Below are 21,290 nucleotides of genomic sequence, written 5' to 3'. Positions count from 1 at the left end.
AAAGTGGGGAGTCTCACCAAATTTAGCTCTGCAAATGTAGCAAAGTATATTCCTCATCCAGCATAAAAAGGTGGCATTTGTTTGATTTTGGTTTGATGAATTATTAATTTTATCACAGCTAAGATGACAGCTAATATTAGGACATTGAATTATTAATTTTCAAATGTGGCAATAAAAAAGCAGAACAAACACAAAATGAGACACATTTTAGGTGTGAGGTGACTTGCTTACATAATGTATGTGAGAAAACAAAACTGCAGAGACAGAGATTTAAAGCTTGCCAAGCAACTGCTTTTGCCTTCAAATCTCAGGTATGATTTTTAGCCTAGAAACAGCATTCCTTGACTACTCTAATGTGCATATTGGATATCCTGCTCCTCCTGTATTCTCCAGCCAAAAAAGGGTCTCCAGGTAATTTTTCTGGCTGTGTATACAGTTTTGGGGGCCAAGGAAGAGTAAGAGAATGTGTAACCTAGGCATAGCTTTTTTTTTTTTTTTCAGGATGAACAGGTTGAAAAGTGCAAGAGAATATTATTTAGTTTATTCTTTTGCTCCTCTTTCCTGCTGTTTTTTTTCTCCAAAGCTTGTCATGTGGCACAGGGTAAATAAGCACTTCAGGGTTTTTTTCCTTAAAACTGTTTCTGTGAGGTTTCAGCCTTAAGAGCCAGCACAGGATTTATCTGGCTCCACTACTGCCCTACAGGCTAATACTGATTTTCCTGTCAAATGTCTCCTTTGCAAATATTCTTCCTTCCCAACTCTCCAAATGAAGATGGGAGCTTTGAAGTCTTTCTTATTCCATGGCAAAATAGTCAACAAAACATTTCCAAATGTCATAGGTTTTTTTTTTTCTTTTTTTTTGAAAAGCAGACACTGGTGCAATGCTGCCCCTGAACATAGGGTGAAACAGGGATCTGAAAATGAACACAACTCGTGTCCATCAGGGATGCTGACAAGTATAGGTGGGTTTATGAGGGCAGTATTCCCAGGCCAAAGAAGAGAAACAGCTGTCTGTCCCCAAGCCTCATTGGGAATTAATCCAGCTCAAAGCTGGATTAACTTCTATTAAAAAAAAAAAAAAAAAAAGGCCACAAACTTGTATTCCACTGCCACATATGGCGATTATTTAGACTACAAATATTAGGCAGGGCTAGCTGGTTGGGTACTAAAGAGAGACTGATTTAAATCACTTATTTTTATCCTGCTGACAAAACGGGGTGGGGGAGAAAAAGCATCTGTTACCCATGTGAGTTCGGAGAGAGGCCATGGCAGAGGGAGCAGTGCAGGAGTGCTGGAGTGTCCCAAGGGAACACGGTGTGACTGCCCAGCTGTGCCCAGGAGGGTCTGCTCCAGAGCCTGTGGTGAGCCATGAGCTCACCTGGCTGCTGGAAAAGGGGTGAAAGATGAGCAGGGATGCGTTGAGGAGTTCATTTCATGAGCAGGGACTGCTGGGGTACATTCCTTGAGCTTTTATTGCAGTATTAGCCTCATTTCATAGTTGAGACAACAGAAAGATGGCAAAAGCTCCACAGTTACAGCTAGTTCTAATGTCCTCTACTCTTTCTATTTCTAAAGCCGACATTTCCAGCTTTCTAAAAATCATCTTCCCTTTGCTATTTCCCACACAAGGGATGCTGAACACTGGAGGATACTGATTTGTTCTCTGATCTCTCTGCTGATCCCAAGTGGATTATTGCTGGCTCAGAGATGGAGTACAGGTAGGCTTTAAAGTGCAGCTTGCATGGGAAGGCCAAAAAACATAAATTTATACTCACTCCCACTGAGTGAACCTGTTTATTGCTCAGATGACTTGCTGTGTGCTCTCCTGAGAATTTCAGCAGGGACAAAGGCATTTCAAGGGTTCAGAAGTTTTTCAGGCATGACTGTGACCTGCAGTGCAGGTGTGGTGGGAGTTAAAGGTAACATCTGCTGCAGATGTGGGAACACCCACAGCAAAACCCCAAACACGGGCTGAAGCTTTGGCTGTAAATACAGACTTGGATCAAGAGAAGGAAATTTGTGATGCTGTCCCAAGGAATGGGGTGTATTTGCCAATGTCCCTCTTGTAGGGAGGTGGTAGAGATAAAGTTCTGTAGTGATTTTGGTTCACCAGTTTGGGATTTAGCTGATTTTGGGATTTACAAACCCAAGACAAGTTCCTTCCTTAGATTTATTTTATCATGGACCTCTGCTTCATTCTGTTAACTTTGAAAAGAAACCTCCTTCTTTTTCTTTTTTTTCTTCATTGTTTGTGTTTTGTTTGTTTGTTTTCCACTTCAGTGGGGCATTCCATGGTCACACACCTGCCATGGCAAGAGAAGGGATTCATGGGTGTATTTCATTCATTCTCGGTTTACATGTTCATGCACAACACAACCTTTTCCCCTCCTCCCATGCAAAATCAGTAGAGTTTATACTAAGTACAAAACTCCAAAATACAGCTGGTCACATCCGAGTGAGTTTCAGAATCTGCCTGACTGTGTTCAACCAAAACCTGAGGCATCTCCGCTCTGGGTTTGCACACACTGGTGAGCATTACATTACCCAAAATTCCAATACCTGCCATGAAGCAACTGTTTTCCTAGTGGAGTCCAAAAACCTTTTTGAGGGTTCTCCTCTCTTTAAGAGGAAAAGCCAAAAAAGAATTAAAGGATAACCAAGTCTCGCCACCTTTTAAAGGTGATTCTGAGTGTGTGGGTTTGAATTTCTCTGGTTTCACACATTGCTGGTTATGTTGCCTATTATAAAGGATTCAGTAAGACACACTTTCTCCCAGTGGTATTTTATTTTGACACATCTCAAATGAAAATACAGCTCATTATTTTATACAGGATTCAAATGTGTTGTCACCTGGTTTCCATGCATTAAAATGTGATTCATTTTTTGCTGTAGGTACATGAAAAAGCAGAATGAGTCTGTAATGAGCCTATTTAGTAATTTATTTATCTCTTTTTTTCGTCATCCAAAAATGGGGCAAATGTCAGGCTTTTTCTTCTTTTACAATGTGTCTGTGCTGAGAATGCCAGTGCTCTCTTGTCTTGCCCTGTTGAATTCTTTATCTTCATGGTTTGGCTCTCAAGAGGCATATTTAAATTGTCACAAATGTAGTAAAACTTTTCAGGAGAAAACACTCGGAGACCTTGTTTATTTAAGTTTTAAAAATATTATTTATCATGCCCTGTAAAAAATCATGTATGAATCCTCCAGGGACTGGGCAGCCTTTTCAAGCCAGTCATAAACTGAAAGTTTGTAGAGGATGCAAATTAGTAGCTTGATTAAATGAAAACTGGTGTTAAGTCTGTGCCTGGTGAAGTTTCTGTAGGCACAGCAGCAATTAATGTGGGGCCAGCTAAGCAAATCTGTTGTGAACACGTTTCATTTTATACAACTTATATACACAGAAATAAGGAAATTTTGGCCCAGGTGGATGTGCCAGTCTGTTGAGATTACCTGATCCAGGAAGTGTTTAAAATTATGGAAACCACAAGAGATCAATACTTCTCCAAACGGCTCTGGCACAGTGAATGGATTCTTTTCAAAAGAATGTACTTCTTTTGCAAGGGTTCAACAATACCCAATCCCGGTCTGATAAAGGAGCTCATTTAAACTTGTGATTAACCAGAACCAACATTGCAGAGGTGGCCTCTGATCCCCACACTTGGATTTCTGTCTTGGAACAGGGTGCAGAGGCTGGATTGAGTCTGAATTTTTGTTTCATTTGCAGTAGAACGGCAGAGCTGGCAAGCTCAGGCACTACCAGTGCTTTGTGGAAGCTGACATATGAATTTGTTCTACAAATGTGCCAGGGACACACTGATCCAACAGTTAGATCACTTCCAGAAGACACAGAGTTGTATCTCTGAGCTGACTTCAAATTCCTTATTATTACTATCCAGTAAAATTAAAAATTCTGCATCAAGAAACCAGGTGATGAATGCAGCACTCAGCGATATCCCCTGAAAATGCTCCCATCTTCAAATGGATAAAATGAAATAAATAAATAGGCTAAAATAACCCAATCCTTCAAACAAAGGTCACACTCCTCTCATGGCCTTTGGGACTGGAGGTTGCAGACAGGTTTTGGGGGGTTGTGCTGGATTTTGGTGGGACACAGTAACTGAAGTCATTATGGGTTGCAGGAAAGAGAAGGGATGTGTGTGGGAAGGATGGCCAGGCCAAACAGAAGGAAAGACAAAATAGGTAAGACAGAAAATCTCTTCAGCATTGTGGTGGGGGTAACCCCTGGAGTTTTATTACATGGAAGAACATTTTTAGCTCTTTTTGTATTTTCCATATTTTTAAAAATCTTCATCCTTGTGTATCATGACACACATTTCTTTTTCTGCACTTCTATTAAAGGCCACTAACTTTAAGTTCTGATGTCTTAACTATTTTTATATTCCTGAATCTAACCTGCTGATAGCTGAACATGTTGTTGGAAAAAGAGGTCCCAAGGGAAAACACCATAGGAAGGAAATATATCAATAAGGAAATACAAGTAACTGTGATGTGATATCATTTGTGCTTTATTTCTGAATGGATCAGAGGAAGTTTGCCTGTCACTGAAAAAGGGAAAGGATATGAGAATGAACTCTGTCAGAAAATACTGCATTAAAAATTCCTCCTTCTCTGGGACGAAAATATGTTTCTCAAAAAAAAAATACAATAATAATGATTATGTGTTGATTTTAAGTAGTGTGTGAGAATGAAGGAAATAAGAGCTGCAGAGACAAGGGGGAATCATATAGTGTGTTCAGACTGGGCTGGTTCTTCACACACCAGGAGAGAGGAGAGTGGAGGGTAAAAAATGGGGAGCTGCTGTATCCTGGGTCATTAACACTGGCCGTGTGGTGAGTTTTTCCACAATGCCACTCATTTACTGTTCTGTGAGGAACTGAATGAAATTTTTTCCTGATTTCTCTTCTCTAATTCCTTTTTTATTTGAAGGTAGTGGAAAAAGGAGAGAGAGCCCCCACTGACCTGCTGGATCCTGCTGCTTCCAGCAGCTCCTGGATTTTTAAATCCATTTTAAAATTAAATAAACCCACAAAATTTTAGACACTTATTTTCATCCAAACTATACATAGAGTACAAGCTAATGAATTATTTCACTTATCATGGGTTTGTCCTCACAGTGACATTGAAAACTATGAGCTTCCTTTTCATAAATGCTGATACTTTGAGGAAAGAAAATCTATTCTTTAGTTTTCATAGACTGACAGAATGGTTTGGGTTGGGAGGGAACTTAAAGCTCATCCATTTCCACCCTGTGTCATGGGCAGGGACACCTTCCACTTTCCCAGGGTGGTGGGACACCCTGTCCAACCTGGCCTTGGACACTTCCAGGGATCCAGGGGCAGCCACAGCTTCCCTAAGCAACCTGTGCTAGGGCCTCCCCACTAAGATTTTCTTCCTAATGTCCCATTCTACCCTGCCCTCTGCGAGTTTGACTCTATTCCCCCTTGTCCTGTCACTACAGGGCCTTGTCCAAATTCCTTCAAGTGGGCATGGACAAGGAATGGCTGGAAGCTGTCCCATTGCTGGAAGCTCAGGGGACAAGGTCACCATATCCTTACCAGCCTGTCTCTCCAAACACAACAAAAACCAACAGAAGTTGGTGAACAATTTTTCCTTTAATGTAAATTCATTCCCTCTTCTTTTCTTTTCTTTCTTTTTTTTTTTTTTAATTCCCTTTTTACTTTCTTTTGCAGTTGCAAATGTTTTGAGAATCCATCATCTTCCCAGGTTGATGGTAAGGCCCTCGTGACCCAGCTGTGAGTCACTATTCCCAGCTGGGTGGCTCGGAAGAGAGACAAGAAGCTCAGATGTGTCCTTGATTCCCCACCAGCACAGGCCAGGAACATCTGTCTGCTCCTTCCCTTCCTTCAGACGCTCCCAAGGAGGGGGCAGACAGGCAAGTAGGAATATGAAAGGGAAAGGATCAACTGGCCATGTTATATTAGCCAACTTAAATAATTCCTCTTGGCTGTGGAAACAGTCTTCCTATCCAAAGCTCCTTTTTTTTTTCCCTTTCCTTTATATTTTTTTCCCAAACAGGAACAATTTATTTCCACTTTTGGGCAGGTTTCTTGGCCAAGGGTGAGCTCTCCCTGTTGCCTCTCATGAGCCACTTCCCTGTGCCCCACAAGTGACCTTAGAAAGTGCCTTGGGGACCCAACTTTGGTGAATAGCAAAATCAAAATATGCAAATGGTGCTTGTATTATCCCATATATAATCATGCAAACATTTTTCCTGCACTACTGCCTGTGCCCAGCTTCCTGCCCTACTGCTCTGAGTGCTTCAGCACTGTCTATAGCTGTTGAGCTGAAGCACCCGGGGATGGCTCCTGAAGCAGGAAGAGACTTCAATCTGCAGGATGGTTTTTCCAGACACTTTCTTTCTCATTCCCCCACAAGATAGTTGCTATTCCTCCGGATTTCACTGTTGTAATTTGGATGCCTCTGCTTCAGAGCCAAGAGGAGATAAATGCCTCGTTCAGCCTCTTCAGTCCACTCTAGTTCTATTTTAGTTTGAGGAGCCTGTGCTACTTGGAGAGTGGGAGCAATTCCTGCCAATAGCTCAATATTTCTCTAAAGTTTGACATCTCACGCTGGAAAAAAAAAAAAGAGAAAAAAGTGAAAAGTAAAACTACACAATGCAGTGCAGGGAGCTGAGTCCTGGAGTCAGGTTTAGGTGACAAAAAGAGTGCATCCCGAATCCCAGAATGGGTTGGGTTGGAAGAGACCTTAAAGTTCATTCAGTTCCACCCACTGCCATGGCAGGGACACCTTCCACTGTCCCAGGCTGCTCCAAGCCCCATCCAACCTGGCCTTGGACACTTCCAGGGATCCAGGGGCAGCCCCAGCTTCTCTGGGCACCCTGTGCTGGGGCCTCCCCACCTTCCCCACAGGGAAGAATTCCTTCAAGGTAGAAGTGATGAGGGTCACCTGGGAATTTTCTCTCTTTATTTGTAATGCTCTATGCAGTATGTTGAGTATTAGCAAAAGCCTGAATTCTATCTATTGAAAAAAAATTCATAAAAATTTCCATTTTAAATTTGTAAGGAAAAAAAACCTAAACTTTTGCAAGTAATTAATTTGTAAAAAATTATTTACATAGTTTGGTTTAATTTTTTTATAAAGTCTCAAGGAATGACTGATTTTCACAGCAAACCTTCTGTCTAAGCCCTTAGGAAAGCACTCCTTGTGCTATCCCGGTGGGTGTGAGATGGGGAGCATCCTGTGGGCTGAGGAGCAAGTGGAGAGGAAGTGTCATCCACAATATCTGAACAATGAACAGAGCACCTTCCCACAAAGTCAATTATCCTTTCAAAACAACCATCACGCATGCTCAGGAACCAGATGTTGATATTGTGATATTAATCTAAAGGGAACGATGAATTTTATTTTTTTTTAATGTTGGCTTTTTGAGGATTAAGTTGGATATTTTCAATATAGTTAATAGAAGAGAGCCATATCCCCAAAGCTTGTTTGTTTCAAACTCAATATTTTTTTTTTTTTCTGGACAAAGTATTAAATGAAAAACCCACTGTAGATACATATTTGATTTGAGGTAAAGCGCCACATCAGCTGGTGTTTTTAAAAAATATACACACATCAAAAATTATACATCCACCAGTGTGGACTGGGCTTGGAATAACCTGGTCCTTTGGAAGGTTTACCTGGTCTAGGGTTAGAGAATGGAATTATTTGGGTTGGAAGGGACTTTAAACCCCACCCCATCCCATCCCATCCCACCCCTGCCATGGGAAGGGACATCTTCCACTCTTCCAGGTTGGTCCAAACCCCGTCCAACCTGGCTTGGACACTTCCAGGTGTTCATTTAAATTAATGTTTTATAACTGTAGCAGCCCCTGTGCTCATTCAGAGACTTTTCTTATTTATCCAGTTGGACATCCTAAATTACTTTTATCATAATGCTGGAGAAATTATTGTCTCACCTCTCTTAGGACATGCTGGAGGGTTTATTCTCCCCTTGTTATCTAAGTAGTTATACTCATAAATCCTTGTGCATTGAGAACAAAATAGACTTTATATGCCCAGAAATTTCTTATAATTTCTAAGCTGCTATCCCCAAATCCTAATTAACCATTATTAAAAATAATGTGTCCTTTTTAGAACGTGAGATATAGCAGCACGATAAGATACGAGGTGAAAATCCCAAATATCACATAGTGTAACTTTGCTGCTTTACTTTTTTTCTTTTATTAGAGATTTCCAACATACTGCTGCATTTCCATTCCAAGTGGCAAGATTCGATAGTATATATTTTGCAAACTGCCAAAACAGAGCCATTGGATTTAGTTTTCTAATAATCAAACAACCGTATAACGTGCCTGTACATGTCAGGGACTGAAGAAAGCAAATTTATACACAACACCGCGTAGTTTGTGGATAGCGATAACCCACCCAAATCTAATTTAATCAAATATTTAAAGAGGTAATAATTAATTTTTAAAGAATTGAAGTGAACCGTAACTAGGAAGAAATGTTATTGTTTATTTTTAATGCCAGAACAGTATTCCTGATGCATTTTTAATATTTCATTAAGGCAGTAACTTTCATACTGTATTTTTTTGAGTTTTTGTATCTCAGTGATACTTTTTTCCTTGAACAGTGGTGAAATATTGCAGACAAACTTAAGGCTTGAACTGATACATTCTTTGAGGATCTTTTGTCATAACTAATTAAACACAACCAGAAGTATTTTTAAACAAGTTAAGACACAACACCTGGTTGGGAGCCAGGCAAGGGCTTCTTTTTTTAGCTCGTTACTGTGTCCTTCCCATCAGATATAATTTTCTATACTCTTTTGTGAGCTATTATTCATAATCCCTACTTTTTAGGAGGGGTATTTGCAAGAAGGGTTCTAAACCCCACCAGCCCCTGTGCCCTCCAGAGCTCCAAACTGCTCTGTCTTGGTCTTTTGTTTTTTTGATGAAGTGTCTCTCACATTTCGAGCCTTTTATACTCAAAACTGTGGAAGGCTGTTTATTGCACTCTGGCTCCAGCCCTAGTTAAAGGTGTGAACTACCAAAGTGGAAGGGAGCACATGCACATTAACACTGCTGTGGGAAACATCGGCTGACAGATGGATGCATGTTAAATGGATGTTGGAAGGAAGGTGTTTGCAATAAAAATCTTGAGTATGGCATCAGAGGAAGACCACACACAATTTTCCAGCTTTATGTCTGCAGTATATAAGGGTCAAGCTTGTTATAGTCCCTGTGCTTTTTTTTACTGTCATAGACTTTGCTCTGCTGCTCTCAACAGCTTTGACAAGAAGGTGAAGTATCAGGGTTCAAATGCCACATATAAGTGGTTCTATTTGAATTCATTCGTACACAGGCACATTTCTATTTGATATTTCATAGCAATATCTCCAAAGAAGGGCTGTGGAGCTGGAGAAGGCTCTGGAGCACCAGAAGTGGCTGGGGAGGGGCTCAGCCTGGAGAAAAGGGGGCTCAGGAGGGACCTTCTCACTTTCCACAGCTCCCTGACAGGAGGGTGCAGCCAGGTGAGGCTTTGTCTCTCCTCCTCCGTATCAAGCAATAGAGCAAGAGGAATGACCTCAAGTTGCATCAGGGGAGGTTTGGATTTGGTATCAGGGAAAATTTCTTCATGGAAAGGGTTGTCCAGTCCTGGCACAGCTGCCCAGGGCAGTGGTGGAGTCCCCATCCCCAGAGGAATATAAAATGTGTGTGAATGTGACAGGGAGGGACATGGCCTAATGGTGGGCCTGATGATCTTAAAGATCTTTAGGCCTAAGTGACTCAATGAAACATTAATAATTTTGCTTTTATTTTAAATACCCAGCTATTTCCAGGAGTCTACTCAGGAGCCAGAGGATCTGAGAAGCTGCAGTATAAATTGTCAGTTCATTCAGTGAAAACATAACAAAATGGCCTAAGGATAAGCTGAGTTTCTCCAGTTTCAGTTACCAGGTCTTGATCAGTGTAGGATGAAGGAAATGTTCTTAACATCTCCCAAATAGAGAACTGGGAATTTGACGTGCAGATCTTCCCTTGTTTGTGAAAATATGTCTCTGAGCAACCCTGAGAGCTGAAGTGTTGAAATCCTGGCTGAGAATATATACTCAGGATTAGGTACAGTGAACTTCAGTGGGAATAGTTAACTGGGATTTCTTAGACATTCCTCTGGTTGGGAACTTGGTTATAAAAATTCTTCCTTTTTTGTCCCCCAAAGTATTATTGTCAGACACTTTGCACCTGAAGATTTTTCTTTCCCATTATTGAACCTTTCCTAACCCAATGTGCAAGGAACTTGGCTGGGAGCATGGTAGGGGAGAGGAGCTTTAGGCAAGAAGATGTCTCCTTATCTGACACGAAGTTGATGGATCCCTTAGCTGTTCCCTGCACACAAAATAAGACTTTCCAAGCAGAGAATTGCATTGTCTATATTTTTGCTCTTCTCCCAAAATATTTTTTGGCTAAACTATCGCCTTCCTACACAAGGAAATTTTGCACCCTCTACCTTAGATGAACTGTTTTTTTCTTTACGTGTGGAGCTCTTTTTTAAACTGAGTTCATAACTCAGTCTCCATTTGCTTCTTCACATTTTCAAATATCTAGTCCAGGAATTGTTTCACCTGAGATTACCAAGAAAAAAATAAAAAACCCAAACATGTGAATAACAGCTATGTACAGTTTACCACTTGTAGATTTGAATTTGTTTACATAAATTTGCAAATCTGAAAGCATCTGTGAGAAGACTGCAGGCAGGGAACACAACACAAGTCTCAGGTGTTTTTGTGTATTTGCGCTCTAAGTTTGCTTGGCTTTATGGAGACCTCCTTATGAGTGGTGCTTGTGCTATGACAATGGATGGTTCGTAGGGTCTTAAAACATCCTAGTTTGATGGAAAAGAGGGTAAATTCTTCCTTCAAAACTTTTGAATTGGGGAGGAGCATCTGAGGCCACACAACTGGAATATGAACATTTATACCCACTGTACCAATGGTTCAAAAATCCTGTCTTCTCCCTCAGGCCCAGCTCCAGCAAGCACTTACACACATGCTTAACTTTATGCACACGAGTAATCCCACCAGTTTAATGGGATTATTCCCATATGTGTAGTTACACACACATAAGTGTTTGCAGGATTGGGGTCTATTTCTCTCGCAGTGATGTGAAACCTACGGTAGAAAATGTTGTGTGCAAGTTTGGTATTGCTTAATGGCCAAACATTAAAATTGAATTTTTCTGCTGAAACAAATGGGGCTGTGCCAGTTTGTCCTGTCCTTTTCTGTGCGCAGTTTGAACTCTTTAAATTCTTTTCTCTAATTTGTGACTATCATAGCATAAAAAGGGGATTGGAAAGATTATTAAAAGCAAAAATATCAAGGGTGGAAATTCTCCATGTCTAGAGGTTGCTCTAGTCCAAATCTTGATTGAAAGTTTGAATTTTGTTTAGAAAATGTTCAGATGGGTGCAAAATATCCTCTTCTATAATGAAATAACCTGTAACTATTCCAGCTCTGAAGAAAAGGTTTACCTTTCATGTGTTTAATTATCAAAGTCTATATGCAAACAAACTTATAGGAGAAAGGTATTTCCAGGGAAAAATGTGTATAAATATGGATGCTCAGTGCATGCAAACTTGTATGTACAGGATGAGCACTACCAAAAAAAAACAACAAAAAAACACAAACAAACTCTTTAAAAAATAACTGAATTTACCCTTTCCTCCAACTTAGTGAGTTTACTTTAAATTTGAAATTATGCAGCCAAGATATTATTTAAAAATTTAAGGCAAGTAACCATCTGCCATAAATGATAGAAACAGAATATAAATAAAATAGTGCTTGTAGTATTCCAATGGAAATCACATGCCAAACGCTTCCACAGCCGAGGCAGCAGCAACACTTTCAGATGTCAGGAACAAAGGCAGAGAAAGGAGTTGCTCTGGCCAGGACATGTTTTGCTGTGCATGGTGTCTCTTCTTGGCTGTCCTGAAAGACAACATTATTAAGCAATTTGGGCTGGAGCATCATTATGCCCCATGAAGAATTTAAGGAAGATCTTGACTTGAGCGTGCTGCAAGAGGAGTCCTGCTGTGCTATTTGGTATAAAAGGATAATCAGTCTTATGCCACTGGCACACTGGAGCACCTAATGGGATATGCTGGGCATCGATGTTCAAGGTTTTATATAAGGTAACAGCTGCCTTGGTCAGGCAGTTAATTAAATGTGTTAATTTTCCATACAGGCAGCAGTAGTGACAACAGATCCGAGTGGGATTTTATGACATTTTGGGGTTCCCTTATGTGATCACAGCGATGGATCGCACCCACATCATCTTTCACATCCCTGCCTTCCCTCTTTGGACATGGGGAAATTTGGAAATTCACTCCCTGACTCCATGAATATTAGAGCACTGGTAATGCTCTGGTACCACTTACTGCATATTGCCAGTTGTCCCAACTCCAGTCTTGAAAAGCTGTTTGGGCTTATTCCCACACTGATATTGGTTTAGTCAGAGAGGCAGCAATTCATTTACCAGGCAAAAGTGCTTTTTATTTTCTCCCTCTATCTTACATTCCTTATTAGAAATGTTTAATGAGCAGATATGTAGCCTGGAAATAAAGCAGTGTGATATTTTTGAATAGATGGTGTGTTCTTCAGATGTAGAATTACAGAAAATTATCTCCTCGTCCTTGATAGTTTGCCTTGTACAACGTTGCAGGATGACAAATTCAACCTTTCCTGTACATTATTACTTTCATAACATGATAATAACTCAAATGCATCAAGAAAGAGAAGGTAAATGGGGACAATTCGTGGAAAGGACTAGGAGAACATATTTAGAAGTAATGGTCTGACAAATATGCAGACTGAATAATATAAATGAACTGAACAAGTTTCCTCCCCACCAACTGGATAATACAGTGTGAAGGAAAGTGGAAGAAATGCAAAATGCCAAGTTAGGCATGTGAGGACTGACCAAAAATGAGTCACACTCCCACGCTTTTGGCTTACAATTTGAAATATTTGTTTTTAGTTGGTTGGGTAGCCACTAAAAGTATATGGCGAGCTTTGTTTGAATTTGATCTGTCACTTTTTTTTTGATGGGTGACAATGATTTTATGACATATGTCACACTGTGTCACATCACTCAGAACACATCAAGTCACGCTCTATCCCATCATTTCTGAAGGCAATAATGCCACTCAACACGACGTGACGTGATGAGATGTAACGCAACTCAGAGGCTGAAAAAATAACAGGAAACTTCTGTAGGTGTGGCATGGAACCCCTAAATTACACTGGAACGAGCCTTGGGAAGATCCCAGGAGTTAAGTGTGCAAAATGGGGCAGATGAGTGACTTCTGTCTTTGTGAAGGTGGGCTCTGAGTTACTCAGTATAGAGAGGCAGTGAGTAGTTACTCTGTTCATGGTGGGAGTCTGTTGTTAGCCTAAAAGTGAGTTCTTCAAGAAGAAACTTGCTGGAAAGATGAGTTTTATGCCTGAAATGTGACAAGACTGGAACTGTCTCTGACCTGAAAGGTTGCATGTCTTTAAGTGTTTTAGAGCTTTTAAAATTTCTGAAGCCTCAGGGGATGTTGTAAGCATAAACATCACATAAGCCAGGATTTAGCTGGATGTGGTCCTCTAATAAATTTCAAACAAAGATGGCTGCAATCTTTACGAGTTCTGCCCTAGTTTTCTAACAATTATCTCCTTTCCTGTGTTATCTCCTTTCCAGTGTTTGTGTTGTATATGGGGTCTTATCTGTTTTTATTGACTGCAGAAAACTATTCCCACGTGCACACAAAAAGGACCTCCAGCTACATCAACAGCAGGATATTTCCATTCAAACACACCGCTTAAGCACAGAATGTGACGTTTCCTCAATTTTTGAAGATTTCACTGGAAGAGCCTGAATTCCTTAGCTGACAGGATTGCACCAGACAAGTTTTTCAGGTAGGTGAAACTTCTTTAGTCATGTGCATAACCAAAGATCAGGTTCTTGCTAACCCAAAGCTACACACGGCTTATCAGTCCCATTGATCATTAGGTTTCTTGCACTGTTTGGTCAGTGGAGCCTCTGAACACAGTTTATCTGCATATTGCCAAATCCAGGATGGAAGTCTCTTCCCTGGAAGTGTCCAAGGCCAGACTGGATGGGGCTTGGAGCAACCTGGGTTAGTAGAAAGTGTCCCAGCCCATGGAGGGGGGTTGGAACAAAACAGTCTCACTCTTAAGCTGGTGAGCACTGGCATGATGTCCAGAAGACTGCTTGTGGCTCTGAAGTCAAACAGAAAGATGGACTTATCTTTCTGAACTTTTGCACCACCCTCTTTTCTTGATTTCATGTTAATGAGCTTCTTGTGTATCCTTTACTGTTCTTCAGGTGTGATTTTCCCTATTAATTAGCTTGGAAATCATCCTTGGTATCTGGAGTTTTCATTATGCTCTAGGGCAGATGAGACCTGAGCTGAGTAACACCCACCCCCCTTTCCTTGGTGACATTTTCCCATCAGAGAAAAAAAAAAAAACAAACCTCCTGCAGTTCTCTACCTTTCTTTTCAAAATCCTGCTAAGTAATTTACAGACTGAAAAAACTTGAGATTCTTTCACCTTTCCTGCACACACCAACGAGGAACTCATGTAAATTCTCACTTTATTACCACACCTGTTAGAAATCACTGCTGCAACTTAGGTGTGAAAAAATGTGGCTGTCCTATACCTAGTCAGAAATCCATCCCAGGCTCGGTGTAAGTGCATCACCACTGCTATAAAACAGACACAACTACTTTGGTGACATTCACTGTTACTGTACGTTGACAAGTTCCCATTTAATTTACTACATATGGTTCCATGTCTCCATAGCTACTCTCGTGAATTCATTATTCATTAAATAAGTGATGAATTCACTTAAATATTGCGGCCACATGGCGGACACAAATGCATTCTAATATTATTAACACGTTGCCAACTTGCAACTCTTCGAAGTCTGAGTAAATGTTTTGACAAGAAGAGGCAGCAAGAACAAATAAGTAGTAGCAGCCTAGATGAAGTTCAGCCATAGTTCTAACAGCTTTAAAGTCTTAACAGTGTTTTCACTGGGGCAGTACCAGATAAATTGCTCTTATGTGTGCATACAAGAGACTAAAATTCCTTTGAAAGTTTATAATTTCTCATGGGAAAACACAACATAAAAGTTACTTTTACTCATAGAAAAACAGCACCATATTTTCCTGTCAACCTTTGCTGTTGGGAATTTCAAACTTTTTGCATTTTTTCCCCGTGATTCTTTTTTGACCCAAGGGACAGGCATTTGCAACATAATTTACTTTCAGCATGTCTCTGTAAATCATTTTAATACTATCTATGGCTAGTGGGGGAAAAAAAAAAAAAAAGCAGCAGTCTCCAGTTCGACTGACAAACCACTTTTCCAAAACCTCAATAGCAAAGCAAAAATCCCCCATTTCAGCAGGGCAGTACTGACACAGTGAGATACACAAAATAAATGTACGTTATGAGGGCTTTTATATGAATTTTTTTTTTGTTTGGAGGTCGTAATATTTATTGGGAAATATCTATTGAGCTGTGTTTTCTTGCAGCAAAATATTCAGAATGCGTGAAGTATAAAACATCTTGGTGGGAGAATTCTGGTGCAAAAATAAAACCACTTATATTTATTTTCTGGAAATGTCAATATGTTTTTTCTACTGTTCTTAAGGCCTGTTGTTGTGACTGTTGTTGTACAGGCTTAACAGTGTTGTCAGAGGTGAGGTGCTTTAAGTACAGGCTGCCATAAAAAAAGCTGGAAACCTGTAGAGCCTTTCAGCCTCACTTTTTGAGACTGCTGCTAATATCAAGGCTCATTCAGTTTTACATTAGAACTTGATGACTTGCACATTGGTTGAACCTTCACCTTTTACAACCTTAATGGGGATTTATTAGCTATTTCACAGTGTGTAAATTTGAATCTAGGTCAGATGAGGAAGAAAAATAGGGCAAATCTGGGCCTTAAGTATAACCTGCATATAATATATCAGGATAAAAAAAAAAGGTGCAAAATTAAACAGATGATTAAAAGTGTCTAGAGCAGGCAGAGTTTGAAAAAAGAGCTTGATAAATTAGGGGTGTATGGAGGATTTTTTTTTCGAGTTCAAACTCAGGTGACTGGTGAAAGTCTCGTTTCCACACAAATTCAGCAGATTAAGGAGTTAAAATAGCTTGTTAACCTGTTTCTGCTAACTGCTCGCAAGAGGAAATGTAACACAGGTGTGTTTGATATTCACAAGATTAAAGCTTTTGTCTACCATCAAATGTTCACCACATTAAAGTCGTTTTAATGAGGTATTGGGAGATAATGAATGTAAGCCTCTAATTCAGTGCAGCAGAGACAGCCTGCCCCTGCTCTGACCCCGCTGCAGCCAGGTATCCAAACCAACAGATTAGTCACACTTTTACACCAAAAGATGTGTGCAGAATGGAACAGCCACTACCTGCTGCTGTCCTGCCCTGCTAAAAATGCATCTGGTTCAGGTGCCTGGAATTACCTGAAACCAGACATCAGATATTCCCCATGTGATGGCACCCATCCCTTACCCATTCCTTCAGTAGGATTATCTGGGGGAAAAAAAAAACCACAGCTGGTGAGAGAAGGAAGGATTTCAATAATGTGTGTGCATGAGGTAGGCAAAAATGGCTGAAAATTAATACTATTTATGTTATTAATGTTATCATTTGTTCTGGTACTCAGGGATGTTCAGAAAGTCAATAGATGGAGTGATTAAAGGTTGGAAAGGTCTCTGTGGTTCATCCAGCTCTGTACTCACTGCTCCATGGATCCAACCCTCCTGCTAAGCTAAGGTATGCTGCCTGTTTGCTTATTCTTAATAGAATAAGCTCCAAATAAAAATAAAATTAAGATCCTGAAAGGTTCTCCAAACCAGATTTATTTTGGCATGCATATGCAGGAAACTATGTACTGTAGCAAGTTTTAAATACTGTATTTGGACACTAATTCTCAACTGCCGTCATCAGTTTGCTGACAGCCATCTGCTTGGACCCTGCTCCTTCCTCCCGTTCAGCACCGTTAAAGTAAAATATTGACAGAAACAACTTCTGCAGCAAAAGTGGAAAAGTTAATAACATAACTGAAGTCACACAGGATTTTTTTTCTCTAATGTTCTGGAGCTCTCCTACAATTTCATTTTACTCATGCCTTAATTTAGAAGTGCCCCACCCCGGCTCAAAAATAGGCCGTTGTGTAGCCAGCTATCTATAGATGGCACAGGTTCCTGAGGAGAGATCTAGAGCTGCAAGTGCTCCTGTAGAGTTCATGTGACTTCATGAAATGAGTAACACACATGCTCCTGGAGGAGCTGACACACCGGGCGGGATGCTGTCAGTCAGAGCTGGGAAAAGGAGTCACCCCAGTAAGGTTGTCACCGTGGCTGCCAAAACCTGCTACAACACGAGCAGCAGATTGATGGAATTCAGATTTACCTAGAGAAACATTTTGAGCAGTGGGGTAGGGAGCCTGTGCAATCCTTTACATCATTGCACACTGCTGGCTCAGAGCTCTTGGGGCTACCTGGACACTTCCAGGATGATCCTCAGGCTCCTTGGGCTGAGATATTTTTGTTCTGCACATGCCTTGTGATGATCCCCACGTTAATGAGTCTGAGATGCTCCAGTTCAGCACAGAGCGAGCTCTACCTTCAGCTCTTTGTGTGAAATGTCATTAAAGCTCTTGCACAGGTCATAGGGCAATGCTCAATAAAAGACTTTGCCACTAATTATTTCAAAAAGGAAAGTGAACGTGAGCTCATGTACACACACACACACACACACACAGATATACATTCACATAAATAATTTATTTGTCATAGCTATTTATAATACATGAATCTTTTATGTTTTATGGTGATACCATTGCAGTTTGCAGATTTACATCTCTTATTAAATTCCCCACACAACAAAACACAGTACTAGGGAAATATATAGCCCCACAAACTGATTTGATTCAAGATTTCTAATCCAAGTGGTCTCACTGTCTGCAATATTCCTTTCTAAATTGTGCCATTACATCCCACAAATCGCCTTGCAATGAAAGGTAATTTCTTTTTATTCTCTTATAGCTTTGTGGGAGAAAGGAAGGAAGAATCTATCCCCTAAAGAACAGCACAACAGTTTCCAGGCTGAAGTCTCTAACATACACAACCTCCTCTGTGCTTCTGCAGACACAGACCCACCAGCCCAGTGAGAAGATGAGTGTGTTTACCATGTTGAACACATCAGCAGTAGATTTATTGGAGAGAGTAAAGCCTTTGGGCAGATGAGAAAAATTCTAAAAAATCCAGTTTCCAAGCAGGAAATTTGAGGAGTGATGCAGAGATCGTGACAGAAGCTGAAAACTGCATGCAGAGACAATGCCTCAGCATCAAACTTAACACATGGAAACAGCAACAATACATATTTTTGAGAAATGTTTTATATATTTGACCTGTTTTTTCGTTTGTTTTTTTTTTTCCCATAGAGAAAAATCAATCTTTTCACCACCCTGAGAGAGTGCTCTGACTCCCACTTCTTGCCTGGTGCGCAGTCCTCGGGTCAGCGTGTGTGTGAGGGAGGTAAGCCCCGAGCACTCTCTGTGCTGGGCAGAGTGGTGAGAGGCTTCTTCTCCTCTCCTGTTCACTTCCGACATCCCAGATTCTGCCATCCCTGTTCAGTTTCCTTCCTGACTTTGGGATAACCTCCTCAAAACTTGTTTGAAAGTCCTTTACCACAGTCCTCCAAGTGGTCAACAACTCCAAATCCCTTTATAGGCCATGGAGCTCTGTCTGTCCCCATATCTCACGTGAAACACGCAGCCAGAAGTCCCCACCCTGCACTACTTGAAGCCCCAGAGAAATTGTTTTCTTCTTTAAGCAGTTCTCTGGAATGAAAGGTGAAGGTTCACTGTGAAAATAGGTATTATTTTAAACAGGGTGTCATGTGTGGTGAGGATGGCTTACCAGCCTCACCAGGCTACCTTGCAGCTTCTCTTTTATGGCCTGAAACTGGAGGTGCTGCTGCAGCCTCGGAAAGCAACAGGCAGAAACCACACAAAGAGATAAAAGATGTGATAGGGAGAGGCAGGAGGAACTGCTCATTTTCTTGTGTGTGTTCTTCTGAAGGTAAAGCCAGCAGGAACTCCTGCACAGGTCCATGAGTTTCCAGAATGACCCTTGGAAGTTTCTGTCTGTTTGGAATTTGTTTGGAAGTTTCTGTCTGTTTTCCAAAGGAAAAAAGCACCAGCAAACCCAAAGCAGAATCAAGCATGACAGGAAAACTTCACAAAGACATTGCTGTTGCTTTACTCAACCATTTTCTCCTGCTCTCCATCTGCAAGGGAGTAGTAAAAGAGATCCAGCACAGCTTTGCTACCTCTGTGCACATTGGTGGAAGTCTGTAATATTTTTCTCAATTAAAATCCCTGGGAAATGTGGTAACATTTAGCTCAGCATGTTAAAGAAGGTGCCTTCTAGCTCTGTTCTCACTAGCTCTGTCTGCTTCCGTGCTGTGCAGCTCCTTGTGACTTTTTTCCAAGTTCAGCCATTTAGAACATTTAGATATTTTAGAGCCATTTAGAACACTGAGATATTTTAGAAGTCACGGTGATTTCTGAGACACTTTGGACTAAAGATGGCATTTGTTGGTTTGAGTGGAACTATTTATTCTAAATTGCAAAGCGTAGAACCAGGATTCTAGTGATCAAAATCCATCTGTGTTGAGTGATGTGTGGCAAATTATTTTGTAGCATCTTTAATGCAAATGACTGTGAGGTTCCTGAATGTTTAACACGAGGATGCATTTATTGAAGTGTTACTAGCACAAACAAGCATCTTCAAAGCAGGCAGACACACCAGTAAAGAGTTTATAGCAAAAAAACCCCAAGATTTCAGAATTGGATTAGGAACCTGATTTACCTGCAGGTAAATCAAACAGCGAAAAGATAAAATAGCAGGTGAATATCAAATAGAATTGTTCAAGGCCAGGTTGGATGGGGCTTGGAGTAACCGGATCTAGCAGAAGGTGTTGGAACAAAGATGGTCTTTAAGGTCCATCCCATGACAAACAATTCTCAGGTTTTATGATTTTTATCATGCATTTGGGATAATAAAAGAAAAAAAAAATCTTGGGAATCTTATAAACAAGACAGAATATGAAAAATCTTATGGCCTGCTGTGGTGTGGCAACATCAGAGAGGTTTGGACTCTCTGGTGTGCATCAGAGCTGCTGCAGGGGGACAAAAGGCATCAGTCAATGTCCAGCTGCATCCAAGGCCTGCTGAGGCAATTCCTCGCTGTAAAACACTGGCCACGAGTCCAATCCAAAATCTGGAAAAGGAAAATCACTAAAGGTCTTTTCTATATATAGATCCCAGGGAAGAGCAGCACCGTAACACAAACTGCTGCCTGGTTTGGAGTCTCTGCTGCCAACATTTGTGTCAGCTGAGCCTCCCAAGCTGACAGCTGACGTCACCAGAGAACCTACGAGATTTCCACCAGAAAAGTGCCACGGAAGAGAACATCTACTTCCCCAGCAAACCCAGTCCCTCTCCCTGACTGGCATATGTGAGAAATGCTCTGTGTAGCCTCCTCTGATTGTGAGGTCACACCTTCCTTTAATGAGTTTCCTAAAAGTTTACAGCAAGTTTCCTTAGTGACACAGGTAGGGTTTCATTGATCTCCAGCCAGGGCTGTCATTATCAGAGGATGGGGTTCCAATTTCTGATTAATGAAAATTATAATTATGTACACATAATGAGGAGGGAGAGAGAGATGTTTCCATGTTACTTTAAACAAAGAAGAGTTAAGGCCTTATCTTAACTATGCATTGGCACTGCAATGCGAAATGGTCATGCAAAATTAATTTTTAATGTGTTCAATTTATATTAAAAATTTCTGCAAGTGTGTGATTTTTTTTTTTCTAAGGCTGGAGTGCTACTTCATTTACAATATTCCCTGAAGGTGTTTTTTTTTTTTTTTAAAGAGACTCTTAAACTGAAGCCATTTTAAGGGTTTTATGAGACATTATGTGAGCTTTCATATGCAAGTTAGTCGTTAAGTACCAGATATTATATTCTGTAATATGCTTAAGTGATATTAGAGGCTGTATATAGCCTGCAGTAATGGCTATTGCTGCTTTTTTAATTTATCAAGAAAATGTTGCTTAAATAAGGAGCAAATCAGTGCTTGGGTGTTAGAAAATATAAATGTAAAGGAAGTAACAATGTTGTTGTGACATG

The 21,290-nt window shown here is 40.5% G+C and overlaps 1 long non-coding RNA gene across 3 annotated transcripts; it reads left to right on the top strand.

Annotated features, from left to right (window-relative positions):
* The first annotated feature begins 1,708 nt into the window (after positions 1 to 1,708).
* On the top strand, positions 1,709 to 18,537 carry LOC137476793 (uncharacterized). 3 transcript variants are annotated; one of them, XR_011000605.1, is made up of 5 exons: positions 1,709 to 4,800; positions 5,746 to 5,918; positions 12,253 to 12,419; positions 13,791 to 16,864; positions 18,139 to 18,537. It is a non-coding gene; the product is annotated as an uncharacterized lncRNA (long non-coding RNA). The 3 variants fall into 3 exon arrangements; XR_011000604.1 differs by having other exon boundaries at positions 5,712 to 5,918; XR_011000603.1 differs by lacking the exon at positions 1,709 to 4,800 and having other exon boundaries at positions 5,670 to 5,918.
* The last annotated feature ends 2,753 nt before the right edge of the window (positions 18,538 to 21,290 follow it).

Source organism: Anomalospiza imberbis, chromosome 7, assembly GCF_031753505.1.
Source record: "Anomalospiza imberbis isolate Cuckoo-Finch-1a 21T00152 chromosome 7, ASM3175350v1, whole genome shotgun sequence".
In the NCBI taxonomy this organism is placed as follows: Eukaryota; Metazoa; Chordata; class Aves; order Passeriformes; family Viduidae; genus Anomalospiza; species Anomalospiza imberbis.
This window is presented reverse-complemented; position numbering and strand designations above follow the sequence as displayed.